Raw genomic sequence first — 8,234 nt, 5'->3', positions numbered from 1 at the left:
CTTAGAGTTTGACTGTGGGGGCTCTTCTTGACTTTGAACTGAGAGAAGCTCTTTGTGCTCACTCTCTTTTGTCACAGAGGGATGGCCATGTGCCTTAAACACAAGGTAGTCCCCATTCAATTGAAGGACTAATTCACCTCTGTTGACATCTATCACAGCTCCTGCTGTGGCTAGGAAAGGTCTTCCAAGGATGATACATTCATCTTCTTCCTTTCTAGTGTCTAAGATTATGAAATCAGCAGGGATGTAAAGGCCTTCAACCTTTACTAACACGTCCTCTACTACTCCATAAGCTTGTCTTAATGACTTGTCTGCCAATTGTAATGAGAACAAGGCAGGTTGTACCTCAATGATCCCCAGCTTCTCCATTACAGAGAGTGGCATACGATTTATCCCTGACCCCAGATCACATAGAGCTTTTTCAAAGGTTATGGTGCCTATGCTACAAGGTATTAAGAACTTGCAAGGGTCTTGTCTCTTTTGAGGTAAAATTTTCTGAATCCAGGTGTCTAGTTCACCAATGAGCAAGGGAGGTTCACTTTCCCAAGTCTCATTACCAAACAACTTGGCATTCAGCTTCATGATAGCTCCTAAATATTGAGCAACATGCTCTCCAGTCACATCTTCATCCTCTTCAGAGGAAGAATAGTCTTCAGAGCTCATAAATGGCAGAAGGAGATTTAATGGAATCTCTATGGTCTCTATATGAGCCTCAGATTCCTTTGGATCCTTAATAGGAAACTCCTTCTTGCTTGAGAGACGTCCCAGGAGGTCTACCTCACTAGGATTTTCGTCCTTCTCCTCCCTTGTGCATTCGGCCATATTGATAACATCAATGGCCTTGCATTCTCCTTTTGGATTCTCTTCTGTATTGTTTGGGAGAATACTGGGAGGAGTTTCAATGACTTTCTTACTCAGCTGGCCCACTTGTGCCTCCAGATTTCTGATGGAGGATCTTGTTTCACTCATGAAACTGAAAGTGGCTTTTGACAGATCAGAGACTAAGTTTGCTAAATAAGAGGGGCTCTGTTCAAAATTCTCTATCTGTTGCTGAGAAGATGATGGAAAAGGCTTGCTATTGCTGAGCCTATTTCTTTCACCATTATTAAAGCCTTGTTGAGGCTTTTGTTGATCCTTCCATGAGAAATTTGGGTGATTTCTCCATGATGAGTTATAGGTGTTTCCATAAGTTTCACCCATGTAATTAACCTCTGCCATTGCAGGGTTCTCAGGATCATAAGCTTCTTCTGAAGCTGCCTCTTTAGTACTGTTGGATGCATTTTGCCATCCATTCAGATTTTGAGAAATCATGTTAACTTGCTGAGTCAACACTTTGTTCTGAGCCAATATGGCATTCAGAGCATCAATTTCAAGAGCTCCCTTCCTCTGAGGTGTCCCATTATTCATGGAATTCCTCTCAGAAGTGTACATGAATTGGTTATTTGCAACCATGTCAATGAGTTCTTGAGCCTCTTCAGGCGTTTTCTTTAGGTGGATAGATCCACCTGCAGAATGGTCCAATGACATTTTCGAAAACTCAGATAGACCATAATAGAATATATCTAATATGGTCCATTCTGAAAACATGTCAGATGGACACCTTTTGGTCAACTGCTTGTATCTCTTCCAAGCTTCATAGAGGGATTCACCATCCTTTTGTTTGAAGGTCTGAACATCCACTCTAAGCTTGCTCAGCTTTTGAGGAGGAAAGAATTTATCCAAGAAAGCCGTGACCAGCTTCTCCCAAGAGTCCAAGCTATCTTTAGGTTGTGAGTCCAACCAGATTCTAGCTCTGTCTCTTACAGCAAAAGGGAAAAGCATGAGCCTGTAGACTTCAGGATCTACTCCATTCGTCTTAACAGTTTCACAGATCTGCAAGAACTCAGTTAAAAACTGATAAGGATCTTCAGATGGAAGTCCATAAAACTTGTAGTTTTGTTGCATTAAGGCAACTAGCTGAGGTTTCAGCTCAAAATTATTTGCTCCAATGGCAGGAATGGAGATGCTTCTTCCATCAAATTTGGACGTGGGTTTGGTAAAGTCACCAAGCATCCTCCTTGCATTATCATTATTGGGTTCGGCTGCCATCTCCTTCTCTTGTTCGAAAATTTCTGAAAGGTTACTTCTGGATTGTTGTAATTTAGCTTCTCTTAGTTTCCTCTTCAGAGTCCTTTCAGGTTCAGGGTCAGCTTCAACAAGAGTGCTTTTGTCCTTGTTCCTGCTCATATGAGAGAGAAGAAGACAAGAAAAGAAGAGGAATCCTCTATATCACAGTATAGAGATTCCTTTATGTTAGTAGAAGAAGAAAGGGGAGGAGAGTGAAGAAGAATGGGTTCGAATATTTAGATGAAGAGAGGTGAAGAGAAGTGTTAGTAAATAATTAGTTAAATAGAATAAGAAAAGAGAGGGAGAATTTCAAAAATAATTTTGAAAAAGAGGTTAGTATTTTTGAAAATTAAAGATAAGATAAGATTAAAATTAAAATTTAAAACAAAAAGAGTTTTTTTTTTTGAAAAAGAGATGAAATATTTTCAAAAATTAGAGAGGAAAAAGTAGTTAGGTGGTTTTGAAAAAGATAAGAAACAAACACAATGTCAAAGAGTTAGTTGAAAAAGATATTAAAATCAAATTTGAAAATATAAGAAGATAAGAAGTTAGATAAGATATTTTGAAATTAAATTTTTGAAAAAGATAAAATTTTGAAAAAGATATGATAAGATATGTTTGAAAAAGATTTAATTTTTAAATTTAAAATTACTTACTTCACTAACAAGAAACTACAAGATAAGATTCTAGAACTTAAAGATTGAACCTTTCTTAACAAGAAAGTAACAAACTTCAAATTTTTGAATCAATCACATTAATTGTTAGTGAGTTTTCTAAAATTTGATATAAAGATAAGAAAAAGATTTTGAAAATAATTTGAAAAAGAATTTAAAAAGATAAGATTTTTAAAATTGAAATTTTGACTTGACTTGTAAGAAACAACTAATTTTAAAAATTTTTGACTAAGTCAACTCAAATTTTCAAAAATTATGAGAAAATTAAGGAAAAGATATTTTTTTTGAATTTTTTGAATTTTTAATGATGAGAGAGAAAAACATAAAAATGACCCAAAACATAAAAATTTTGGATCAAACACATAATGCATGCAAGAACACTATGAATGTCAAGATGAACACCAAGAACACTTTGAAGATCATGATGAACATCAAGAACATATTTTTTAAAAAGAAATTTATGCAAAGAAAACATGCAAGACACCAAACTTAGAAATCTTTAATGGACTCTAACAAACGAAAAATGCATATGAAAAACAACAAACAACACAAAACAAGAAAACATCAAGATCAAACAAGAAGACTTGTCAAGAACAACTTGAAGATCATGAAGAACACCATGAATGCATGAATTTTCGAAAAATACAAGAAAAAATTTTAAAAGCATGCAATTGACACCAAACTTAAAAATTAACTCAAGACTCAAACAAGAGACACAAAATATTTTTTATTTTTATGATTTTATGATTTTTTTGTATTTTTATTATATTTTTCGAAAATAAAGTTTGGAAAAATGAAAAAGAAAAGAAAAATTTTGAAAAAGATTTTTGAAAAGAAAATTACCTAATCTGAGCAACAAGATGAACCGTCAGTTGTCCATACTCGAACAATCCCCGGCAATGGCGCCAAAAACTTGGTGGACGAAATTGTGATCCTCAAAGTTCATCTCTTTGTACTTGTATGAAATTTAAATATTGGCTCTATCAAAAATACCCCAAAGAGATGATAGTATGATAAATTGGGATCTTAATAATCCCTGGTGTGATCATAACTCCGTTCAACTTAACCAGCAAGTGTACTGGGTCATCCAAGTAATACCTTACGTGAGTAAGGGTCGATCCCACATAGATTGTTGGTATGAAGCAAGCTATGGTCACCTTGTAAATCTCAGTTAGGCAGATTAAATGGTTTATGATAAGTTCGAAAATAAATAATAAATAGAAAATAAAATATTAAATAGTTACTCATATAATTCCATGGTGGGAATTTCAGATAGGCATATGGAGATGCTGTGCTCCTCTTGAATCTCTACTTTCTTATTACATTCATCCAGTCCTTCTTATTCCTTTCCATGGCAAGCTGTATGTAGGGCATCACCGTTGTCAATGGCTACATCCCATCCTCTCAGTGAAAATGGTCCTATGCTCTGTCACAGCACGGCTAATCATCTGTCGGTTCTCAATCAGGTTGGAATAGAATCCCTTGATTCTTTTGCGTCTGTCACTAACGCCCAGCCTTCAGGAGTTTGAAGCTCGTCACAGGCATTCAATACCGGAATCCTACTCGGAATACCACAGACAAGGTTAGACTTTCCGGATTCCCATGAATGCCGCCATCTATCTAGCTTATACCACGAAGATTCTGTTGGGGAATCTAAGAGATATGCGCCCGGCCTAAGGTAGAACGGAAGTGATTGTCAGTCACGCGCGTTCATAGGTGAGAATGATGATGAGTGTCACGGATCATCACATTCATCAAGTTGAAGTGCAACGTATATCTTGGAATAAGAATAAAAGAGAATTGAATATAAAATAATAGTAATTGTATTGAAACTTGAGGTACAGCAGAGCTCCACACCCTTAATCTATGGTGTGTAGAAACTCCACCGTTGAAAATACATAAGTGAGAGGTCCAGGCATGGCCGAATGGCCAGCCCCCATGATCTGAGAACTAATCGTCCCAAGATGATTCTAAGATCTAAAGTGATCAAAAGATGTCTAATACAATAGTAAATTATCCTATTTATACTAGACTAGCTATTAGGGTTTACATGAGTAAGTAATTGATGCATAAATCCACTTTCGGGGCCCACTTGGTGTGTGTTTGGGCTGAGCTTGATCTATCCACGAGCTGAGGCTTCCTTTGGAGTTGAACGCCGAGTTATAGCGTGTTTCTGGCGTTCAACTCCGGGTTATGACGTGTTTCTGGCGTTTAACTCCAGACAGCAGCATGTACTTGGCGTTGAGCGCCACTTTACGTCGTCAATTCCTGAATAAAGTATGAACTATTATATATTTCTGGAAAGCTCTGGATGTCTACTTTCCAACGCCGTTGAGAGCGCGCCATTTGGAGTTCTGTAGCTCCAGAAAATCCATTTCGAGTGCAGGAAGGTCAGATTCCAACAGCATCAGCAGTCCTTTGTCAGCCTCCTATCAGAGTTTTGCTCAAGTCCCTCAATTTCAGCCAGAAATTACCTGAAATCACAGAAAAACACACAAACTCATAGTAAAGTCCAGAAATGTGAATTTAACATAAAAACTAATGAAAACATCCCTAAAAGTAGCTTGAACTTACTAAAAACTACCTAAAAACAATGCCAAAAAGCGTATAAATTATCCGCTCATCACGTACATGACCTGCACGCGCAATGCGAGCTATGCTCACTGTTTTGAAATCTCACGTACGTGGAACCCAACTTTGAAAACTCGCATACGCAAAAGTACGCACGCGACGCGAGCAGTTTCCCCTATTTTGAAACCCCGCGTACGCGGACATAGTTTTGCATACGCGAGCCTCCTGTTTTAGCCAAAAATGAAATTTTTAAATGTTAAGTTAGTCCTCTAGCTTTCCAAACCTCTGTAGCTACCCTCTATGGTCCGATACCTAGTCTTTAAGGTTAGAAAAATAGAGAAGATGGTTGTGAAGTGGAGGAATTGAATTGAGAATGGTGAATAAGGTGATATACGATATAAATGTATGGGAAATAATTTGATGTGAAATATTTGAGGAAGTGCCGAAATATATGAATGTATGAGTAATGAATGAGACATAATTAATGGAAATGATGATATTAATGAGTTGGATGTGGAAAAGATAGTAGGGCGCTAATCCCTTGATTCATTCTCCTACATTCCTTGTGATTGTGTTGTGTGCGATGTGAGGAAGGTGGTAGGGCACTAATTCCCCGACAGTTTCTCTCACATTCTCTCTCTCTCTCTCTCTCTCTCTCTCTCTCTCTCTCTCTCTCTCTCTCTACAAGGTGGTAGGCACTAATCCCTCAATCGGTATGGCACGGCCTCACTAGGGGAAGGTGGTAGGGCACTAATCCCCCGATTTATTTTTCTCCCTAGTGTATGCCTCCAGGAGAAGGTAGTAGGGCACTAATCCCCTGATGTTATGCCTCCTGGAGATGCACAAAAGAGAGATGGTACCCGGATTAGCTATCGGAATGTGTCGAAGTTCTAGCAGTATAATCGACATATGAGCTCACGGCCAGTAGAAAAGGCATATATCATATGTATTTTTTTGTCTTATTTGATTTTGGATTACTTAGGTTGGCCTATTTAAATATCTATTCTTATTTGCTATATGTTCTACTTGCTATAACTGCAATCTATCTGTGTTTTTTTTTGGTCTGTATTGTATGTCTGTGCAACTGAGAGGTCCCTTGTCTAGCGAAGAAGTGACGAGGGTAGTTCCACTGGAGTTTTGGGGAATTGGAGGAAAGTGAGAATTGAGGGGTTAAGTTAGGATTGGATTAGAGCTTAAATGCTATAACTGATGAGCGGATAATTTGTACGCTTTTTGGCATTGTTTTTAGTATGTTTTTAGTATGTTCTAGTTAGTTTTTAGTATATTTTTATTAGTTTTTAGTTAAAATTCACTTTTCTGGACTTTACTATGAGTTTGTGTGTTTTTCTGTGATTTCAGGTATTTTTTGGCTGAAATTGAGGGACCTGAGCAAAAATCTGATTCAGAGACTAAAAAGGACTGCAGATGCTGTTGGATTCTGACCTCCCTGCACTCGAAGTGGATTTTCTGGAGCTGCAGAAGCCCAATTGGCGCGCTCTCAACGGCGTTGGAAAGTAAACATCCTGGGATTTCCAGAAATATATGATAGTCCATATTTTGCCCAAGATTTGATGGCCCAAACCGGCGTTCAATGTCACCATCAGAATTCCCAGCGTTAAACGCCGGAACTGGCACAAGGATGGGAGTTAAACGCCCAAACTGGCATGAAAGCTGGCGTTTAACTCCAAGAAGAGTCTCTACACGAAAATGCTTCAATGTTCAGCCCAAGAACACACCAAGTGGGCCCGGAAGTGGATTTTTATGTCATTTACTCATCATTTGTAAACCCTAGGCTACTAGTTCTCTATATATAGGACCTTTTGCTATTGTATTTGGATATCTTGGTAGCTATCTTCATTCTTATGCTATCTTAGATCATTGGGAGGCTGGCCTCACGGCCATGCCTAGACCTTGTTCTTATGTATTTTCAACGGTGGAGTTTCTACACACCATAGATTAAGGTGTGGAGCTCTGCTGTACCTCGAGTATTAATGCAATTACTATTGTTCTTCTATTCAATTCAACTTGTTCTTGTTCTAAGATATCACTTGTTCTTCAACTTGATGAATGTGATGATCCGTGACACTCATCATCATTCTCACTTATGAACGTGTGCCTGACAACCACCTCCGTTCTACCTAAGATTGGGTGGATATCTCTTGGATTCTTTAACCGGAATCTTCGTGGTATAAGCTAGAACTGATGATGGCATTCAAGAGAATCCGGAAGGTCTAAACCTTGTCTGTGGTATTCTGAGTAGGATTCAATGATTGAATGACTGTGACAAGCTTCAAACTCCTGAAGGCTGGGCGTTAGTGACAGATGCAAAAGAATCACTGGATTCTATTCCGACCTGATTGAGAACCGACAGATGAATAGTCGTGCCGTGACAGGATGCGTTGAACATTTTCACTGAGAGGATGGGAGGTAGCCACTGACAACGGTGAAACCCTTGCATACAGCTTGGCATGAAAAGAGTAAGAAGGATTGGATGAAGACAGTAGGAAAGCAGAGAGACGGAAGGGACCAAGCATCTCCATACGCTTATCTGAAATTCCTACCAATGAATTACATAAGTATCTCTATCTTTATCTTTATGTTTTATTCATCATCCATATCCATTTGAGTTTTCCTGACTAAGATTTACAAGGTGACCATAGCTTGCTTCATACCAACAATCTCTGTGGGATCGACCCTTACTCGCGTAAGGTTTATTACTTGGACGACCCAGTACACTTGCTGGTTAGTTGTGCGAAGTTGTGTCTATGCCATGGTATTGAACACCAAGTCTTTGGATTCATTACCGGGGATTATTTGAGTTGTAGTGATCACAATTTCGTCCACCAAGTTTTTGGCGCCGTTGCCGGGGATTGTTCGAGTATG

At 38.4% G+C, this 8,234-nt stretch overlaps 1 non-coding gene across 1 annotated transcript; it reads left to right on the top strand.

The window, feature by feature from the left end:
* Nucleotides 1-1,585: 1,585 nt before the first annotated feature.
* Nucleotides 1,586-1,689, top strand: LOC112704700 (small nucleolar RNA R71). Its single transcript, XR_003155311.1, has one exon. It is a non-coding gene; the product is annotated as a small nucleolar RNA R71 (small nucleolar RNA).
* Nucleotides 1,690-8,234: the final 6,545 nt, after the last annotated feature.

Source organism: Arachis hypogaea, chromosome 7, assembly GCF_003086295.3.
Source record: "Arachis hypogaea cultivar Tifrunner chromosome 7, arahy.Tifrunner.gnm2.J5K5, whole genome shotgun sequence".
In the NCBI taxonomy this organism is placed as follows: Eukaryota; Viridiplantae; Streptophyta; class Magnoliopsida; order Fabales; family Fabaceae; genus Arachis; species Arachis hypogaea.
The sequence above is the reverse complement of the archived record's forward strand: the minus strand, read 5'-3'. Positions and strand labels throughout refer to the sequence as shown.